Genomic DNA, 22,351 nt, shown 5'->3' on the forward strand with positions numbered 1-22,351 from the left:
CAGATTTGTTCACCCAGAGGTGACCCTCCATAACCCCTTCATGCTTCTCTTCCCTCTTTTCTGGGGGTTTTTGGAAACCACCACTCACTTGGCTGCATTAATGGGAAAAACCATCGAGGGATGGAGATGAGAAAATTCCCTTTTTTCTCTGATGTGCAGCAGGGAGAGGGAAACAACTGCTTTAAAGACAAGGTATTGACTTACAGAACAAGGGGAAGTTAATAGATATTGACTCCCACTTGCTCCAAGAAGGTCACACAGTGCAGGATTGTGCTGCATGGCCTCTGAGGGTTGGAGGTAGGGAACTTTCACCACAAGGAGCAAAATTTTAAATATTGTTTTGTCTCTGACATTCCCTCACACCGAGGGACAGTATTTTCCTATGCAAAAGTCCTAATTTCTGTAGAGCTGGGAGAAAACCTGCCCACTTCAGTGGGCACTGTGGGAGCTCAGCATGACTGGAGGAGTGATGTGTGTCTTCCCAAGGCTGGGCCCAAGATCATTAAAATAATCTTATAATTTACATTAATGGAAGTAGGAGCATGGCAATTATCTATTGTTTATCTGAGGAAACCATCTGAGGAGCAATCCTTCCATACCAGGGTATAAACTCAGTTGCCATGTAATTAAGTCATGGCTACAGAAGCACTGAACAAATGTGCAACAAGATTCAGATAATACCTTAATGTGATAAGAAACACCCAGGCATTTAGCTGACATTGAGGAAATTAGCCACACCAAATTAGATATCAATGAATACATTTTGCTACCATGTCAGTAACCATTCTGAGTATAAATTGAAACCTAATCAATTATTTCTACAGAGCTCTTGCATAAACTCAGATTAGGAATTGAACAAATACTGTTATTTTATAATGTTATAAATGTTGTTCTATAAGTGTGTGGTTTATGACACTGACAAAGATGACATCACTGCCTTCTCCCCTGTTCTTTCCTGGAAGGAGGAAAGATGGAATTATTATTCCATCATTACAAGACACAATTTAAATATATACTGAAGGTAATTGTCAAAACACTGAAGTCTTGGGATACCTAGCCTTTTTCTCATCTCCTGAACACCTTTGTGCCTTGATTGCTCCTTTGGCATGTGGAGGTTATGATACTTCTGCTGTAAGGAGCTCTGAAATGCCTCTTGATGGAAAAATCTACCAAATGACAAGGATGCACCCAAGGCTGCCCACAGGCTCTCCTCATCACCTTCCTCTCAACATAATCAAGGAAGAATTTCTTGGAAATTCTAATAAAAGCTGCTATTGCCCAGTATCTCCATCCTGAAGCAAAGAGGGGACTCTCCTAAGGGATGCACTCCAAGATCATAAACTCAATTCCATGTGTGTCACAGTCCTTTACAATTACACAGTAACATTTAACCCACCAGATTTTCCCATGTGCATCTTCCCTGGAACACAGCACGCTCCATGTCTGTCTGATTATCTCCCAGCAACCCTACAAGATCATGACCCATCTTCAGACAAGATTCTCAAAAATGCAAAAATTGCTTTTTTACATCCTACCACCACCTCCCTCTCTCTGTGAGGCACAGCCTCTCACTCTGACTGTCAGTTCTTACATGATTATTCAGCGTGCCTTTATTCATCCTTCAGAGAGAACTGTCTGGCATCTCCCAACCACCAATTTCTCTCAGGGTCTGTGTTTTTCTCCGATGAAAAGGAAATATTTTGGTATGTGCATCCAGCCTTGCTGCTCAGACAATTTAATGAATACATCAATAAAGCAGGGACCAGAGAAGGAGAGGGAGGTGCACAGTCATTAGGATCCATCATTAGCATTTTGCACACCACCACAAGCTTTTGTGCATGAGCAATTAATACAGCAATAAATACCACAATGAGCTGCAGAAACCTCATTGAGGCTGGGAAGTGTAAACAGTGCCCTCCACTTAAAATAATTGTGAGGAGCATTTAAGAACCTTCACAGAGAACAACTGAAGCTTCTGCTGAGGGCACAAAAATCCACCCCCAGACACGATGGCAAAACCTTCCACCATCTTAAAAATAAGATATCTGAGGGAGTCAGAACAAATGCTGTCCATATATCAGATACTGAAGCAAATATCTAGAGCATCCTTCCAGATCCATAAACTACCAGCCCACCTGACTGTAAATACTTGGTCCAGAGAAGTGTAAACAGGGAGTTTACTCCAGCCAGTTTATCCCCAGATATAATATCGAGCATCAGCTGGTTTATTCTGGCTGCATGAAGAAAGACAGGTGATACCAGTCTGATACAAAATTCACTCATCAAAAATGAAACCTTTTACATTTTTGAACACTCTTTGGCAATGGGTTGAGTTTTTGCAAGGAGAAAGAGTTTCTCTCTGTATTTTTAACTTGGCTTTACAAACCCTAGTGCTGGATCTACTGTCCTGCAAGACCCTGGCTGGAGATAAGTGTGATAGAAATATGGGAATGTCCTGTATGGCCAGACACAGCGCCTGGCTCTGCAGGATCTGTCCCACATGGAGTCAGAATCCTTGCACTCTTTTCAAACCCTTGCCTTTGGGTAGAACTCTCCACCCATCCATCTAAAACACCTCACAAGGTGAAGTTTGCCCAAGGAAAGCACAGACAGAAAAGAGTCCTCTCCCACAGTCTGCTTGTACACACCAGTTACCAGGAACTTTGCTAATAACACATTGCTCATGCAAATTAATTCAGCTTAGAGAAACAAGTCCTGATGATTATAAAATGCTGCAATCACAGTATTGCTTCCGGCCAGCTGAGAGTAAATTCATCAAGCATTTGTTATTTAAAGCTGCTGTGGTGATAAATGCTTGCCTTCATTTATGATTGTACACCAAGACAGAGAGAAAATGGAATACATAAAAATGACTGCATGATGGGAATCCCAACAGAAACCACCCGAAACAAAGGCGGGGAGATGGAATCTCTTTCACTGGCTGCTGATCCTCCTGTAACGAGGTTCTGCTGGAACAAAAGCAACAAGGAACACCAGTTTTGCTCAGACAGAAGTACTGAGTGTGCTCTTGTTGGCTGGATCTGATAAAAGCCTGATTATGCCAAGGTCAAGGACAGGGGTGCCGTGGTGTCTCTCCTGCCCAGCACTACACACACAGCAGCTGTTATGATTACAGATGCTCCCTCCATGTGTGCAGAGCATGTAAAGAGGATAAACTCCTCTGAGTTTTTGATAACAGCCCTGCTGTTGCTGTGGACCTTTGCTCTGTATATGACATTAGAGTAAAAACAAGAGAAAAATGAATCCAACAGTAAATACCCACAATTACACTGCACTAATTGTTTTAATGGGTTTATGTGGAGTCAACGTTTCAGGCTGTGCTGCCCATACAGAGCAAGTAATTAACTCCACTGGTATTCAGAGTAATGGCAATTAAATACAATGAGCTGTTCTACTAATGAATGTGGTGAGAGCAGTGCAAGGCAGGGAGAGTTAGTTGTAACTTTTAATTCGATGAGCTCTGCCCAGCTGCCTCCTGGCAAGCAGCTGATGGCAAGTCGATCAAGCTGATGATCATGGCCAGTCCCAAAGGCATCTGAGGGCAGGGGGATTCCAGAAAATGGTCAGTGGCTGTTTATCCACATTTTCTGTCAGGGCTGACTCTGTCCTGTGGCAGCCACAGGGTATCTCACCAGCAGGATGCTGGTAGCAACAGCACTGACCTGTGGCTGATTTGCTTTGTGGGAGTCTTTCCAACAGGTGAGACAGTAAACCTGTCCTTGTGCAGCATGGGGATGTTCAGCATCCTCCAACAATGCTTTATAAATTCCACCTGCACTGTCCCTGGGCAGGAAGGAAATGCTCCTTTGGAGTATCAGAGAGTCCTGGTCCCAGGTGGAGGGAAAAAAGACACAAGGACAAGAGGAAGCAGAAAACCCTTGGACATAAACCTCTTGGCAAGCTGTGTTTGCCAGACCACAGTTGTCATTTATCCTAGGATAACATCTTAGAAAAAGGAGCTGAGTTCCCATCTATGGCTCTATAAGGAAATGATAAAGCAGCTATCTATTTTTTCATTAAAATTAAATAATTGAATCTGTCCAGATTCATGTACTTTCCCCCCATGAGATATCCAGGAGAATTAAGTTTCAATTGACTTTCCAGACCTTGGTTATCATAGGAAGCTTTTAAAAAATCAGGACATTTGGCAATTTGAAATTCAAATAGGTTTCAGTCAATATGTTTACTATTGCCAGACAGGCATCTTTGTCCCCTGGGTGTTTAATGCCTCAATAAGTAATTGGTCCTTTCATCTTTTATAGGCACAGAGTGAAGAGTTTATGGCTCATATAGTGAATTGTCAATACAAAGGATCTTTGCACCAGTTTTAAATAACCCAGCTCCCAGCTCCATTAAATCCTGTTTAAAATTCCCCCCTCCTTCCACACACCCACTACTAGCCCTCAAGCACTTCTTCCCCCCCAGTTTTCAGTGGCATCCTTAAAGTAGCTCTGCTTCACTCCCCAAGCCCAGACACAGGCAAAAAAAAAAAGGGGGTGAACATGAAGCACAAGAATCTGCCCCCAACAGACTGAAATTCCTAGGATTTCCAGGAAAATTCTTGTTACACCTTTATCCAGTTGGTCTGAAATTCAAAGTAGCCAATGCACCCATATCCACAGATTTGTCTTTAGGGATAAGCACACAACAACATCAGTTTTGCTTGAGTATTTTCATATGAAGATATCATATGAACCTACAGGTACATGAGCAGTGCTAAGCTGTTATCAGTTTTTCTGCTTTCCACGGAACTGTCACATATTCATCTTTTGTTCTGTGATTATTTTTTTTTTTTGCTGTAAATTAAAATACTTGAGATTAATTTTCAGATCACTGAAAGATGTTTCAATCAAGGAAAAAAAATAAATCTGTCATAGAAATTGGACGACCTTTTTGTACATTGTGTACTATATACACATTCATACCAAGTGCAAGTATGAAACCGTAAGAAAATTGTTTTTCTGAAGAAAAAATGGTCGTGTTAATTTCCAAGAAGCTCAGAACTGAGAGTTACCTTGTTTCTTCAAAGCAGGCAGTTTCATAATGTGCTTTTCTTTCAAGGAGCCAGGATTTTGCCAGAGGAACTGTTTCTCTTGGTCAGTTTCCAATGAGGCAGGACACCAAAAAAAAGCTGTTTTGGTCTATGGAGCTCTGACCCTGTGTCACAGACAGGTCTGAGTAGCTCAGGTTTGCACTGAGTTTGTGGCAGCTGGTGCAAGGTGCAGGACAGGGATCACCTGTGCTGCTGCAGAGCCTCACTCACCCCTCTGCAGGAACCACTGAGCTCACACCAGCCTTTGTGCAAGGACCAGGCTCTGAGCAGCACAGCCAACCTGCTGTATTTTCCTTTTTGAATATGGTACTGCCTGACAGCTGAGCATGTAGGGGAAGCCTAATATCAAACCTTGCACCTGGGTTTTGGGCTTGAGTTGTGGGATGTGCAGAGTTTAACTTTCTGTAGTGATGGGAATAATTTCTCTTCTTGTGTGGGGTTTTTTGGTTGTGTTGGGGGTTTTTTATGTCAACTGTAACAAAATATCTTTTTCAGGCTAAATATCTTTTTCAGTCAGACCTAAAAATGTTTGGCGAGTCCCATTTCTTGAGGCCTTCAACCCAAAGGGCTGCCACACGTTTCTGGTCAGTCAATGCTGGTTCTGCACCACAGAGATTTTTCCCTGACTCAGTGCACAAGAAAATATTGAGCCTTTTCACAATGGATCTCCTCCTTCACCCTTGTCCTGGTATCCCCAGAGATAATGAAACAACAGGATCTGCAGTACTGAATGAGCACCTTCTCCCTCAGCTCCTCATCCCCTCAGTTCCATTTATCACTCTCCCTGTGGTCTGTAGGGTGGAGCAGCTGCAGTATTGGATCAGCAAATATCCTGAGTATTCCTTAGAGCTGTGCTGCAACCTCTTATATTTAGTGGGTGTGCTCTCTGTGTGACACTGAGCATTTTGTCACACTCTGGAGGTGACTTAGGAGGCTGGCCATTTATGCTGAGGTCTGTAGCCAGAGGAGAAAGCAGTGTATAATCAAGGACAAATGCAGGTAAACTGAATTTACCCACTTGCAGTACAGAAAATGTAGAAGTTTCCTCTATATATATGTCAGAGTTGGAATTTCACAGTCTCTGTCAAAGCTGAAGTTTCCATCTTTTTATTTCCCACTATGCCAATACAGATGAAGGAATCTTCCCAGACTCAGATCAGAATCCTTCACTGCTGCTAACTGCTCATTTTTATTGCATATGCTGTTATTGAATTTAATTAAACTTGGCCCACAAGCTTTGCATGTGCTATAATGAATAATAGTTAATAGTCCATTCCTCAATACTTTTCAGTCAAAGGATGCCTTAATGCCCTACAAAACATCCTGCAGGTGGGTAAGGTTTCTTCAGCCAGCTGTGAAAGAGCCATCTCGTGATGCCTGGTAACAACTCTTCAGCACAGGAACTCCCCCTCACCCCAGACTGGACTAGCAGGCACCGAGAGCACTGAAATGGCCCTTGACTGGGGATTAGGAGAGGCTGTACTGATTGATATCACAATCTGGCAAACTGCTTGCAGAAACAGATTTGTGCTCTGTCAATGGAGAAACAACTCAGCGTTACTTTTCCTTATCGGAATGGCAGCATGTCCTCTTGGCAATGAGAGATCAAATGCATCTACAAGTAGCAACTATCATATCCCTTAGTCTCTAAAGCCAGTCAAAACCAGAGCCCAGGCAGATCAGGATGAAAAAAGCCTTCCCTTCAGTTAGTCATTTTTTCAGTCCATATTTGCTCAGCCCTCAGAGGAATGAATAGAATATAAAACAACTTCCAAAGCAGCAGTCCTTGTATCAGCTAAAATAGATGTTTAGGGACTTTGTTAGGTGTTTTGCCAGTTGGTGACCCCTCTCTGGGACTTATTACCTCTCCTTTCTGAGCAGCCACATGGTGTTTATCCTCAGGGGCTCCTGCTGCTCGTGGTACTGCAATTCTGCATCAGCTTCCCATGCCTTGGCATGAGAAATGTCTTCTCCTAGGATGAGACAAGGCAAAATTAATTAAGAGATAAGGGCCCTCACAGTGGAGACTGATTTGCTTTCTTATCCAAAAAGCACTACAGATTAAAAACTGGAACTAAACAACTCACAGGAATCTGGAACTGCAGGAGAAGTGGATTTTTTCGTCCTTTGCATGTTAGGGAGACCCTCACCTGCAATCGGGATTGCAAAACTCCCTGGTCCAGCCTGGCCAGAAATCACTCCCTTTGCTTTATCCAAAAGAGCACAAAGGGAAATTTCCTTCCCTGTCAGGAATGTGGGAAGGCAATCACTGTCATTTGCATTCAATCAGCTGTTTGTTCCCAGTGATAGAAGAGCATGAAGACTCTTGAAAAGCACCAAGAAAGTGCTATGCCATTTCACTAATTAAACCCACCCTTCTGCTCTAAAATTGATGAATAATGACACAACTTGACTCACAATCCCTTTGTCTTCTATTATTTACTCTTTTTTAACAGTGATTTATAGGAAGGTAGCGCTTTCATTATTCTTGTTAATTACCTCTGTTCTCTACTTCAGCTTGTAGACTGTAATTGACTGAAACATAAATCCAGTCTTGCCACCTATGTTCACACATCATTAATATTATTCCTGCCATTCCTATAAAATCTTTATAAAACATAATTATATGTGTGCCATTAAATACCATGTTGTGTTGAAGATGCACTCAGTATTTTCTGGGGGACAAACCCATGTGTGTGTTAAACTTCCCATTTTGTGTTATGTGTTTATGTTTCCCCAAGGATAAAAAAACCCCAAAAACATTAATTGGTCAGTGAGTGCAGATCCAGCTAACAGCTCTCCATAGCCCAAGCCCTGCTAAGTGGCTGCTGACACTTCTGCAACAGGGAAGCAGATGCAGCTCAATGAACAATGAGCTCTCCTTCCCTCCCCACCCCTGGAAATAATAATTTCATTGCATTCTATAACGATTACCAGGCAAGAGGGTAGCAGAAAAATGCAGCAGCTAGTCACTCGAGTGATTATCAAGTTTCTTTCTGGGTGTAGGTAATCCCCAAACAAATTATTTTCATCCTCTCTGCACCTGATACTTCGAGTCAGACGAATGGTGGATCACAGAGAGCAGATGCCTTCCTGCGGCCGTGGCTTTTCCTGTTGTAATTTTTTAGTATTGCTTATGATTAGATGTAAGGAAAAATCTATTAGAAGGGGAGGAGAGGCATTATCCCCAGTTTGTTGTTGACACAATAGCTCAGTATTTGTCAGGTTTCTGGTAGTGAAGGAGTTTATGCAGTGCTTCATCTCTTCAACAAAACACTTGGCTATATGAACAGCAGTAATATCCCAGCTGAGCCTGCTGAGAAACACCTTTATTATCTGTCTCAATGACAAAACCAACCAAAAAACCCCAATTCATTCCTTGCAGATTCATTATTACCTAAGTGCACATTTGGAGGTACAGCTAATGGAAGCCCTTCAGCCAACAACTATTATCAAGTGTATTTCCATTAACTTCCATTCCCCACAATCATAGAAAGGACAGCCTATAAAACAGTGCAATTGCATTTACAATTGTTAATTACTGTAAATTCAGTGTTTGAGATAAGAGCATTTGCTCTCTCCAGGTTTTCTACCTGATGGATTGTGGCTATTACAGCTTTTAGTGGGATTTGCAGTGATGAGGTCCTGCCTGGAGGGTTTCTCCTGCCTTACACCAGTGTGCAAGACCCAAATCAGACCTTCCCAGCACCACAGCCCTGTCAGGACCAGGACTTTCAAAACTCAAACAGCAATGCAGATGTGAGAGGCATGGGCCAAAGGGCAGCAACAGAGTGAAGTCTGATAAATGAAGTCAAGACACTTTCTCTGTCTTTTCCCATTCTTTAGTTGGCTGCAAGGAAAAATATTTCCTGCCTGAGCCTACCTGGGGTAATGGCATTCTCAATAATGCATTTTATCCAAGGAAAGCTTTGTAACTTGGTTACTCTGGGGGAGGAAGGGACCATGGAACAGGATAAGAGATATGAGTCTTTAAATCAATTTTGTAAATCTGTGCCAGACTGGGGCAGGGAGCATGAAAGAGGTAAGTCAAAGGCCATACTCACCACCAGTTACAGTTCCCAGAATTAGGCAGCTTATTTTATTTTATTTTTTTTCCCAATGAAACATTTATTTCTTAAAATCAAGTCTATCTGATATAAGCCATAGAGATAAACCAAGTCCTGGGACTTCTGAGTGCAGATGTTCAACAGAGGTGTGTGTGCCTTCTGCAGATTTCAGGCTTGAAAGGAATGGATAAACTTCACTCCAGTCCTAATTTAAACTGGTAGAAGACTCCCCAGCCTAAAGTAGTAACCCAATAGGGTCAGCTATGAGGGATCCAATCCCATTTTAGGTTAGTTTTGTAGGAAAAGTTGGCTGACCTGCTTCTTGGCAACCTGTTTTTCTACATTTAGACATCTGAGATTTTAGCAGAAAGCTAAAATCTGCCCTGGTGGTTGAAGCCCTTCATTTGGGAAGTGCATCCCTGTGTCTCCTGCCTCCTGACCTCCCCACCAAAGCTGGTTTGGAATGCAAATGTCCAATGGGATGGTCAGCAAGGAAGGTTGCACCACCAGGGGCTTCTTACAGTCAGACACTGAATATATTTTCATGCCAAGCAGGTCCCTCTGCAAGTGATTTAATTAAAACTTCTGAATTAATAAGCTTATCCTTCATTAGTAGTCAGAGCAATAAAAGCAGCATGAAACTCCTCTTTAATGAAACAAAACATACCTAAAAAGCAAAAAAGGAACATGAAGAAGCAGCTGTAACTCTGTGAGCTGCTTTTGCTGCCGTTGGTGCATCAATATAATGACTATCAGGCAAGTGCTGGGTGTGTTTTAGGGACAGAAGAAAGAATGAACAAAGGAGTGTGTGTCAGAAATAATGGAATCAGCTTTGGAGGTTAAAAACACAGGGATGACAGGTGAACACTGAGATCTGGTATTGCTCAGTATTCTTACAAACCAAAGCACCTCAGGTATGTACAGGTGATTGGCATAAGGCACCTGATCATTTACCTGGAGTGCAGTGGAGAAGATTAGCTAAAAAAATCTCTTCTTCCTTGTCTTTGTGAGGAAAAGTCATAAAAACATGGAGATCCCCAGACATGGCAGATACTGAGACCGGATCACAAGGTTGTGCATCAGACCCATCTTTAATTCTGGATCCATCACACACCACTTAATGTGTGTGCCTTTTGTCTTTTCTTAAAGTTTTCTGTTGTTTCATAGTTTTGTCTAAGTTTTACAATCTTCTGTTACAAACCCAATGTGATTTTATCTCCTGCACAGCTGGGGGTTCCTGAAGCCAGTTTTCTAAAGAAAATGTATTTTCTATCCATTGCCTCCATGAGTCTCCCTACTGAGAAGAGTTTATGCTTAGCTACACTAAGGACATAATAAATGCAAAAGAAAAGGAGGTAAAGTGAGGTTTTAAAGACCTGTATCAAATTTTATCACTGGAAGGTCTGGCAATGAACACAATCCTATTTTTTCCTGCTTAATGCATTTTGGAGTTCATTTTTTCACAGAAACCTCCACATCCACCTAAGGGATATTTTTTTTGTTTTTATTTAAAGTACCTAAATGGGTGAACTGGTCAGACTCTAATTGTGTCTGAAAAGCTGCAGCTGACACACACTGGAGACTTAATTATGTAGTGTGTGGCTCCATCTGTCAGCTGCAATATCTTTTGTTACCAGGAATCAGGCTGCCATAGAATATGACGTGACAGATTCAATTTACTTGCACAAGAATAAGAGTTATGTGGGCATTTGAATGATGCTGGAAATGAGAACTACATTTACACTCCTTGTGTAGAAATTGAAATGCTATTTACAGCAGGGTTTGTCCAAAATATGGAGCTAAGATTGAATGGGTGGCAGTCAATGCGAAGCTGAAAACCAGGAAACAATTAATTAAAATATAATTAAATGGAGGATAGACTTCAACAAAACTGCCTGAGTAAAAATGCACCCATGAACCTGCAGAAAAATTCTGAAGAGATGCTTTTGTGTTAAATTACTGAAAGCAGCAACTGTACTAAAATTCAAGCACTTCTACAGGAAATTTGAGAGCAAAATCATGAAATTCCATTTGGGAGGATAAAATTTTCCTTTAGAATAGAGATTTTTGACCTTTTTAAACCTATTTACTATAAATATTTTTCTAGGCTGATGCAGATTACTCTAAAACTCTTTAGACATGATGACTGCAATGTCTTTCCTTTCTGCCTTTGTAGACAGCTCACGGATCCTATAGTGTGGTACACATAATTTTTTTATAATTTTCCTCATTACACACCTCTCCCATTTCAATTTGTGAAGCCCAGACAACCTGGGATGCAAAGCAACCAATGGCAACATGATGGCATATTTACAAAGAGAAAATAAAGAAAAGTATACTATAAGGGACTTTGTTATTTGCTCTGAAATGAAGCCTTGTTAATTAGGGAATGCTTTTCACAACTGATTTAACTTGAAATTGGAGAGGACCCCCTTTCATTTGCTTATAGGCTGCCATATATTTCAGCTGATGAACAACAACATTATTTTTAGCAAGCTATACATTCATCACAGAGCGATGCATCTGGCAGTCTAACCTGCCATTAAGTCAGTAGGCAATAAACAGCTCTGAAAAAATCCCTATATTTATCAGCTTTTGAATTCAACGGTTGCCCAATTACCCCTAAAATTGTTATAATCTTAGTTTTAGGTGAAAACCTTTTATTGAAAATCTACTAGCTATCTTCCATAAATGTTAGTCATAAACAACACCACTAAATCATAAAAATATAACAGCTTGTGATTAATCTGGAAAGAGACTTATATTCAGTTCTAAATGTTCTCTCATCCCAGCACCCAACAAGGACTGATAAATTGAATTAGCTTACTTAGTGTGAGGTTTGCTGTGAGCTTGCTTGTAAACCTCCCTGGAATTTTTATTTTAGCATCCTAGCAGAAGTGTGAAAATTCAAATTCCAAGCCAGATTTTCTGAAAATGGCACCAGTTTGTGAGGCTCTTACAGAATCCTCTGTCTGCACTCCCTTGAACGTGCCTCTAACACTCACACTGGACTCTGTCTATGCAGGTTTGACTTCCCAAAGCCCAAAGTAACCCAAGGCCAAGCAAAACATGATTTCTCCATAATCCATCCTAAGTCAAGCCCACCCTTTCTGATCAAACTGAACCTCTTACCCTACTCTGGGTTTAGGTTTTCAGTGTGAGCTACAGCCATGAAACAAACAGGAGACATGAGCACAAGAGATGGGCACAAGGACAATGTCCTGGGCTGGTGACAGCTGCAGCTCAGAGCCAGGATGAGCAAAACCATGACTTTATGGACTCCACCAAGCATATGTGGATGCATTTTCCATACAGATTTGTACTTTGCAATGACTGAAATACACCCCTTCCTCTGCAACCATTCATTCACATCCACTCCCTGTTTGACAAGCTGCAACTGGGGCTGAAGCTGAGCAAGAACTGGTTCATGAGAATTCACTGATGGGAATATTGCTCTGGTTTGCAGCCTAACTTGAGAGCTGCTGAAGGAATGAAGCAAATCTAACCCACAAAACCAGAGCACCAAGGCTGTTGGCTAAGAGAGGAATGGCTGAAGGGAGGATGCTGCTGGAGCAGCTGCAGAAATCTGCTCTGCAGAGGTCCTGGCAGGGAGATGCCCAGAGAGCCAGGGCTCAGGGGGCTGCTCTCAGCTCCCTCCTGGCAGCTCTGAGCTGTGCTGGGGATGAGCCATTCCCTGCAGAGGTCTGCCAGCTGACAGAGCCAGCCTGTGGAGCTGCCAGAAACCCTGGGTTGAAGGTGCTTTTTATTTCATCCCCACACTAACCTTCTCAAACAGCTCCCCTTTGCATCCGTGCCAGCAGAATCCCCCTGAGGAAACCTCGGGGCTGGTGGGGACAGAGCAGTGGGAGGTGCTGGAGGATCCCAGTGGGAAAAATGGTACCTGCTCTGCAGACAGCTTTGTTTAGCAGCCACAGTTCTGTTTAGCACCTTAGCACCTGCCACGTGCAGATAATGCTCCTCGCTCCCCAAATGCGCAAATCGAGCGGAAAAAACCTCCAGACCTTTCAATTAAATCCCATCTAACTGATTCCACAGGAGGCTTTTGACTGATGCAGAGAACTGAGATGTGTTTCACTTCAGTAAAATGGGTAAATAGTTGCTGCTGCACACCAGAAAAATGTAGAAGACATGCAAACTTTAAACCACCATTTGGCATTAAATACTTGTAAAAGCCTTTTTTCCTTAGATTAATATCTCACATTTATCTGCACTATACATTTTGGAGACATGGTGAAAATTGCTTATTTCTAATAAAATGTAGCAACTGTACCCTAAGGAAAAATTACTGTGTTATGAGATATTTTTCCCCTCTACCACAGCCAATTTAGTTTTCATTTAAAATTCAATAACGGCATCATACTCAGAATCTTCCATGACTGTCATAATGACTTTGAACAAAAAGTGTGCTGTAAACAAGGAAGATTAGAAAGACATTATTGAGGTAATTTCTCCCCAAGTTTCTCTCATACAGTCAGGGATGCAGAAAGCGGATGCAACAGTTAGTGTGGATATGATTTAGAAATAAGTAGGAGAAAGTAAGCACTTTGTTCTGCAGATACTTTGGTAATAAAAGCATTACTGCCCCCATTTTATTCGAGATACATTTTACTGCTAGGTGGAAGGAAAAGCTGCGTTGTTTTCTCACTGAAATGTTGATGTAAGTGAAGAAGACAAACAATATAATATTGTTAGGAAAATGCTGCCTTACTTGCTGTAATATCTCCTTTCCTGGTGTCTCCATAAGAGGCTCTGACAGGGGTGCTGGGGTGGATCTGCTGGGCAAGGGCTGCTGCTCCAGCCTCTCTATCCTGCACCCTGTTGCTCTGTCAGTAGCATCATTCCAGGAGAACAGGCAGATGGAAAAGTCTTCCCCTTTCCTCTTTGCCTGCTGAGTGCCTGTACAGCCCCTTTACATTGTGAGAATCTGCTCTTCCCTGCTCTCTCCAGGGATGCACAGAAAAGACACCTGAGTAGCTGCCTTCTACCCAGAGAAGGACTGAGTGATCCTATTTAACAGGAGCATGCAAAATCAATTAAAAAAAAAAAAAAAAAAAAATCTTTGTCAGATTCTTTGCCTCTTGACTAATCTAATCAATGGATTTAAAAAATCTGATAGCAAATTTCTGGGGCTGGCCAGGTAACCAGAGGTCTCTGTAGGCCAAACCCTGATCACATTTACACCAGACAGTCTCACTGGTGTTCTACAGACACAGGATCATGTTAACACCATTGACTTTCTCCCTTTTTCATTCACCAGCATTTCTATCCCAGGCATTGATAGGCCACCTGCAAGCAGAGGTAGCTTTATACATAGCTGTGGCACAGATATCTTCAAAAAGTACAGGAATCTTTGGACAAATGGACTATGAAGAGTAAATAAAACTTTCAAAAAGTAAAACAAACTCCAGTAAGTGAGCAAGAAAGTCCTGGTGTGTTCTCTGACACACAGAGTGAGAACCAGTCTCTCATTGCACAGGACTGACCTCAAAAGATCATCTACTACATGGATTTTCCACACCTCTGTGGTGGGGTGGTCTCTATCAGTCACCAAGAATTGGGTGTTCTGGTTCACCCTCTGCTCAGTGCAGTGCTGGATCTGTTATTTGCTATACACACTTGTCCCTAGTCCTCAGTTTTGAGAAAGGTAAGAAACAAAAGGATGGATTCTGCTTCCTTCTCATGCCGTGCTTTTGGGCAAGAGGAAAACAACCTGTGAGCACTTTCCTACAGCCTGGCCACGCCACGCTGATTCAACAGTTGGGATTATGAGATAAAAGGATGCTGTTCAGACTGATTAATCAAACCCCCTTATGCTTGCCAAAGCCTAATTATTCTTTGATCTACATTAATGACTTCAGAAAGCATAGCACACCTGGTGGGAGTTCTCAATGGGGAGCATTTTAGACTAAAAAGAAAGCTCCTCCCTGTGTCACAAAAACCTAATTTGCTTATATCAGTAGAATCAATTGTTTTATACAGAACTGTGTCTCCCACAGGTACTGTTGGCTGTGTCGAAAGATAACGTAGGCAGCTTTTACTTTTATTTTATCAAAATGGTATTGTTTGACAAATAGCAAACTCCATCTCAGAGTGACTTGAAAAACCACATTGTTATCACAAACTGTGGCTATCTGCAGTTTTTTGTTGAACAGCCTGGCTGTAACTCACATGAGCACAGAAGCCTTATCTCATGGTTTCTGCGTTCTCTGGGAGATGAGTGAGTGGCTCATACCCCAATTTAAAACTCAGCAAGAGATTAATTTATGATCCAGAAGAATTCACACGGACAAGGATGACACGGCATCACAAAAGGAAATAAAAAAAAAAAAATCTGAATAAAGAAATTCACCTCAGCTCTACTTGATTTAAAAAAAATCCCAACATTGAGACAAGTAGAATGTTGAAAGGTCTATGCTTGTGCACTGGGAATTTACTGCATCAGATGGTTCTTTATGATCAAACAGGGTCAACAGAAACACCTAAATATGACAGAATTTTCTCTAGCAAATCTACCTGGAACTACATCAATTTCTGACAGAAATTTTAAGGATGGCATGAATGACAGACAAACAAAGAGGTGTAGGTGAGCACCACAGACAAGAATAGAACAAAGGGTTAAAGAACAGCATTTGCAACCACAAGTTATGGTAAACTGATAATGCCCACAGGGATCCTGTTTTGGTCTCCTCTATGCTGTTGAGGATAACCTTGGGAAGAAGATATAATTTGCTTTAGAAGGAATATATGCTCAAATCCCAAAGCCAGGAGTACAATTTCCTGTGCATTTGTGGATGAGACCACCTTGACAATCCTCTACATTTTGAGAAGCTGATACTCCTCACTGAAATATTCAACAAAGGAAACGGAGAACAAAGTTTTCATGTCAGAAAGCAGTGCATCAAAACAGGTGTTGTCTATGCAGAACTCAGAGGAAGCAAAGAAACCAACAATCTGGTGTTTCCCTGGGTACATGAATATTTGAGAGGCCCGGAATAAATCAGTGCTGGAGTTTTGCAACAAAATGACAGGCATGAGCTGTGTTTGCCAGATAATCTTGGAACGGATCTGTTTCACAGCATCACATGGAGAAGAGGAGCAAATCTGCGTGGTACCAACTGTTGGCCAAACCAGAGCACATCCCCCAAGGCTCCTGCACTTTCTTTTAGGCCCTTTTGAATTTTAATGCCCCGGCACAGCCTGTTCAAGGTACCCACGGGCCATGCCGTGGCTGTAGGGCAGCACGTGGCTGGGAGAGAGCACAGCATCTGCAAGAGATGTTTGTTATAAACCAGCACTTTCCATCCACAGCCACGAGGTTTGTAAATACCTGCACAAACCTTATTGCATGGAACAGCCTCCAGCCTCACCCTGCCAGCCCAGTCCAGGGGACCAGGGCTTGGGCTGGTCCCCATCTACCAACAGGACCTGACTTGTGAGAGCAGACATTCCTGCCCTGTTGTGTTTGCTTTGTACTATCATTTTCTTCTCATCAAGAAACAAACTCAATTATGCTTTTCTCTGCTCCAGGCGTAACTAATCAGCAGGCAGCTCCCTCAGTAAGCCCAGCCATTTCAAACACCTCCTCACACACAGATATCTCAGATAAGAAGTGTTACTTCTATACCCCTCAAGGGGTGCAGGCACAGTCATTAATCTTTCTTTCATCTCACAGAATGCTAATAAAACAATCACCTCCCTATCCCTGAATTGGGTAGGTCCTAATTAACATGCTAATTGGGCAGATCTTCCCTAATGACTCCCAAACCTCAGCAGTAATATGTTATTTAGATAGAAAAGAGTTATCTAAAAGATAGGTAAAATTAAAAAACTGGTGAGAAGGAGCTGAGTTTGGATAGGTAAAATACTGAAATGGACATTTCTGCTGTGAAAATTAAAATTCTCCACCTGTCTATGCTACAGATCACAGATCCAGCACCTTGCAATGTTCAGAGCAAGAATTATTTTGGAGGTAATATACAGCTATAATAAAGAATATTATTCATGCAGAGAGAAAAACCATACGAGTAACAGTGATGTTTTAAAATATATTATTAAATTTTTTCATTTTAATATCTAAATAAATATGGCTTTTATTATCTGACACATGAATGTACAAGTTGCTTTGCAAACCCAGCAATGCCAGCAGCTCTGGCACTTTGTATTCATGAGCAACTTCAAGGTGGATAGTTCAAGTCTTAATGGAATTAGTCCACTGGGGCTGGTATTGTGTTTATGCAGTTAGAGGCTCAATATAATCAAATTTCTCAAAGAGAGCATTTGCTCACTTCAGAAGATAGGACTCAATAATAATTTAAATCCCCTGTTAAGCCAAAATGAAAATATTGGCAGATGCCATAAAAGTCATTGTTCTGAAGTTTTCTTTAATGCACACCTCGTAGTTAAAAGCTGAGTTCTTCCAGTAAGAAATTAGGTTTGACTCTTATAAAAAGAAAATCTTAGATGTGCATTTCTTTGAAACATCCAGTGCAGGAGTCCCTGCAAACCTGGCCTTGCCCTGCTGCAGCTGTGCATGTGCAGCTCCAGTGAGCACCAAAATGCTCTGAGAAGCAGAATTTCTGTCCATGGCACACGTGCAGCCAGGGCATTGTGTCAGGAAGAGCAAACTCTGTCTGTCAGCATCACATGGCAGCAGCTCACCCTGCTCCAGGCAGGAGACAAACCTGGAACTTGGGCCCTAAACTGGAAAACCTCAGAGGAAAACAAGAATTATTTTCTTTCCTTGTGTTTTTGGAGCACCAAAATTAAGAAATACTGGCACTGGGACATCATGGTATTATTTTGTACAACTTTCTGGACTTTAGCTCGATTCAAAAAGCCATGAAAAGTAGTCAGAAAATTTCACTGAGATGTTTTGTTTTCTCATGCAGAACAGTTTTTCATTAAAAGGTTTTTTACAACCTGCCAAAAGCTAAAATGAAATGTTTTTGTCCTGTGTTCTGCTGTTCTTTCCAGTCTTGATTTTTATGACCCTTATTCATAAAAACAAGATTCTTTCATCTCCCCCCTCCTCATTTTACAATATCTAAAAGTAAAAAAATAATATCTCCAACTATTCTTATGTTTTTCCTGCATATGAGATAGAGACAGGCAATGTAATTATCATTACCCATGACTGGTACAGACCAAGAGAAAAATGAGTACAGCTGAGCTTTTAAAAGTTCAGGCCTTGTTTTTCATCATTGCAAATCTCCTCTCACTTCTGAAGGCCCATTTGATAAAGAATTTGCTGGTTTCATTTACTGGCACCTGCAGTACAAATAGTGGCTTTAGATGTATCATCAAAAGTCCTGTTAGGGGGTCAGCACCCTGCTCCACTAAAGTCAACAAAGCATTGATTTAAGCAAAGCCCCTGAGCCCCTCTGGCACCACACTGCTGCTCTTGCCTTCACATGAGGCAGTTTATAACATAAATTTAGATAAAATACAGAAGAGGAATCAGCCTGAACAGATAGGACAGCCTCAGTAATATAAAATACAGCCTGAATGAAATTGATTCTTTTTTTTGTGTCTGCAGCACTGAAGTGCACGGGGTCACAAAGACCCAGCACTTTTCATACCCATTGTTTGAACAATATCAGGTGGCTTTTTAGGAGCTGTTGACAGAAAACAATGTTACAATGAAATTACTGTGTCTGGGGCTCACCTGAATTTCTTCTTGGTGTTATGTGGCATCAAGGGGCTGGACAGTCCTTGGGTCAAAACTGCTGAGTTACAGACCAGGCTTTAATTTCACAGCAAGGTCCCATGGAACATTCTCAGCCCTGCCTGATCAATGTGCTCTTCTGAGCACACAGAACTCTTCATGTTACTGGATAGGAACAAGGGACACTTGTGTACCTGGATTTATTTATCTAAAAATACCTGTAAATGCACAGATAATTTTTTTTTTTCCCCTGCTATAGAACCTCTTCACAAGACAGCATTCTGTGTGCCACACCATGGCAAAAGCTGGGTTTGAAGGAAAGGCAGTCATGGAAAAAGGCTCAAAAATAATGTAGCCAAAGACTTTAGGGTGAGGTATCTTGCAGAGTGTGTTTTTCTGACAGAAACACATTTCCCTCAGCTGTATTCACATCTTCTGCACGGTCACATCATGGTTCAGTGATATAATTTATCCATCTTAGACCAAACTCGCCGCAGCTGTTACACACAGAGCACTGACCCACTATGAATTTGCTCTGCTGATTCAAATTTTTTAGAGAAAGAGTTGACAGGTTCAGTTTTCACTGTCAGGATCATGTACCAGCTGTCTGAAGCACTTTTAACATTTTCTGAGATCCTCTATCCTCTTCAGCTACCAGAAAATAAACATAAGCTCCTTGTTTTACATTTTACCCAATTCACTAGAGATGCAATTGCACATCCTTGCTTGACCTGGTTCAAATCCATGTGGCTAGATGGTCCCATAAGAGCAAGAACTTGGTATAAAGACTGGAGAATAACCCTCTCAGCCTTTGCAACTTTGGACAGTTCCAGGACATGTTGCCCCAGGGCAAAGGCTCTGGTCTGAGCAGGGGGCAGGGCAGTGCTCAGGGTGGCAGCAAAAGCCCCTCTTTGAGATGTGGAGCCAAAATCACGGTGAGCAGATCTGACATGAAAGCCAAAGCTGCTGCAGGCTTTGCTAAGGTTGGACCAGTTACATAAATACACTTTAGATAATGTGGACTGTGAAGTTTTTGAAGGGCTCTTTTTGAAAACATACCCTTTTGCTCTTTGTTTCAGAATTGCTTTTCTCCCTTTTGTCTTCTTTCGGTGTTTTTCAGAGAAACCAGCTCTAACAGAAAGAACCTTCAGCTGCCTGGAAAGAACAAAACAAAAGAGAGAACTTTTGATTTATAACCTTTTCTAAACAACAAGAAAACCCACGTAGAACATCCCCTGATGAGACCTGGGTCAGGATGCCACCCCTGCTCAACTGAAGGTGAAATGGTTCTAAGTGAGCTCAAGGAGAGCTCAAAAGAGAAAAGACTGTTGAGGCAGCTGAGGGTCTAACCTTGGTCTTTCTGAGATGACCTGTCTTTGAAGCTGCTGTGTGGAGTGTAATAGATCAGTGGGTTTTGAGAATTCACTAAAGGATGTGTGGGCTGAAAGCATTATGGCTATGTAAATGGAAATTTTCTTTCTAAAGAGTGAAATATGCAGATTTTGCTCATTGCTTCCACATAAGCGAGTGACCAAATGAAGAGAAAACTGATCAAGAAAAATGTATGCATAATAAAAATGTGTACATGCTTCATCTAAAATTCATTGCCTCCAAAGCTTCACCATATAATTACTTAATCTTGAGCAGCTGCATGCACAATAAAATTTGCTTGCACTAGGTCTGAACAGAATTAATTTTTCCTGAGGATTGTAACATAACCAATACCTTCCAACTGTTCTGCAAGTGGCAACTGAAAACACCACTGAAGTAACTTGAATTAAAAAGAACCTGCTCAAACCAGATTGATTCTGAGCTGACATTTGCTGGGTTTAATCATGTACTTCATTGTATGGCAGCAAGAGCCTGAAGAAAAAACAGAGCTACTGCACACAAAAGTTTATTAATGAATCAGATCCGATCCCTGCGCTGCTCTGCTCAACAAACATGAGAGGCTTTATGTCACAGCTGAAATATTTCATTCCTGCTGTGAGCTCAGGAAATTTGGGCCCCAGGCAGATTTTAGGCATTGTGCCTATTGCTGTGTCTTAGTTTTCTGAGGTTGCCAGAACCTCTGCAGGCAGGTTGAAGGGCTGGGCTCTCAGGAAGGGTTTGGGGACATTGTGCCTCAGCCTGGAAGGAAAGGGAGAGCCTCAGTAATCTTGTTTGAGCAGAACATGAAAGATTCCCTTCACCCTGTCCTTTCAGTAAAATCACTCCTATGCTGACAGCAGGATTTGTTTCAATGGGCCTCATTTCTGAAATATCTGTTCCCATCAAATTCCCTTGAATAATGTTTATTGCTGGGTCACCTGCCCTGAAATGGGAGGTGACCAGACTGATTGCTGTCCTGGAGCACCGCTGTCCTTTCACCTGTGTCCTCACCAGCCCTCCTGCAATGCTGCTGCTGCTGTAAGGAATTCTCTGATGACCAGTGAATTATTCCAAAGCCCCTCTGCTTGCTACCTCCCAAAGCACACAGGAGGTGACTGACTTGGTTTCACTGGAGTTAAGAGAATGTCTCCCACTGGGGACCAGGCACCAGGCAGGTGTACAGAAAATGCAAAGTCCCAGTCTTGTGAACTTCAAAGTTTACATTTGTGAATTAAAAAATTTACTCCAGTAAGAGGAGCTGCTTGACAGAGATTCAGCTCCCACACCAAACAAGGGGCTGAGGGATGTTCTGAATTTCTCATGGGTAGCTCTTCCTCACAGGCTGCCCACTGCCATGCTCAGCTATGAAATAAAAGTTTTACACTAATCACAGGACCAAAAAACTGTCTTTCCCCTCCCCAAAACCCAAATGAGTTCAAATTGCTTGGGATGACAGCTGCCAGCAGCCATAGCCAGACAAGGAGGGTAGTGGCCCATGTAGTTTTGTAATTAAGCTAGGTTTGCAAAGTTTTTATTTTGGAGGAAAAAAAAACCCCTCATCAGGAACTCTTATAATTGGAAATGAAACTAAATGAATGGCACTGCCTTTATTCTGGCAGCTGAATTCCAGTAATGCTTAGCAATTGCCATGTTTGTAATGTAAATTTACTACTGTCGCTGCACTGAAATAGATTTCTTCTTTTTCCCTACTCATCAAAGTAAAAAATTTGCTCCAGCTGCTGCTGATCAAGAACTTGGAGAACGTTATCCAGACTATTAGTATTCAGCACACACTGCCAGGTGCACAAATAACTCACTAGCATCTTTCTCAACCCAGTTAATTGAATCATGGCTTGATTAGGTTCAACAGACAATACAAAATATTTTCCAAGTTTGAAAAGTTTGACCTACCTTGGATGAGTAAAGAGTGATAAGGGACACATCCACAAGAAAAATCAGCTTTGCCTGTCTCATCTGAATGCATGTTCAATTCTCTGAGCACTCTGGCTTTAATTTGCTTCCTTCTTCCTATTTCTGTTAGTGCTGGGAGACAAACGAGCTACTGGCTACCACAAAAGGTCAAAAGACAGAGCAAGAGAAATTTCAGATTTTCTCATCCATTGCACGATTCTGCTGCACACAAATGTGATTTCT

At 41.8% G+C, this 22,351-nt stretch overlaps 1 long non-coding RNA gene across 2 annotated transcripts in view; it reads right to left on the reverse strand.

The window, feature by feature from the left end:
• Nucleotides 1-22,351, reverse strand: part of LOC111936490 (uncharacterized) — an 83,223-nt gene that overhangs the window by 7,178 nt on the left and 53,694 nt on the right. The window contains exons 2-3 of one of the 2 annotated variants that reach the window (XR_015277649.1): nt 19,886-19,981; nt 6,939-7,047 (exon numbers count right to left, since the gene is read on the reverse strand). This is a non-coding gene — a long non-coding RNA (uncharacterized LOC111936490). Of the gene's footprint in view, nt 1-5,035; nt 7,048-19,885; nt 19,982-22,351 lie in introns of those variants that run through there. The other variant, XR_015277648.1, reaches the window with a different exon arrangement.

Source organism: Cyanistes caeruleus, chromosome 18, assembly GCF_971803275.1.
Source record: "Cyanistes caeruleus chromosome 18, bCyaCae1.hap1.1, whole genome shotgun sequence".
NCBI lineage: Eukaryota > Metazoa > Chordata > Aves > Passeriformes > Paridae > Cyanistes > Cyanistes caeruleus.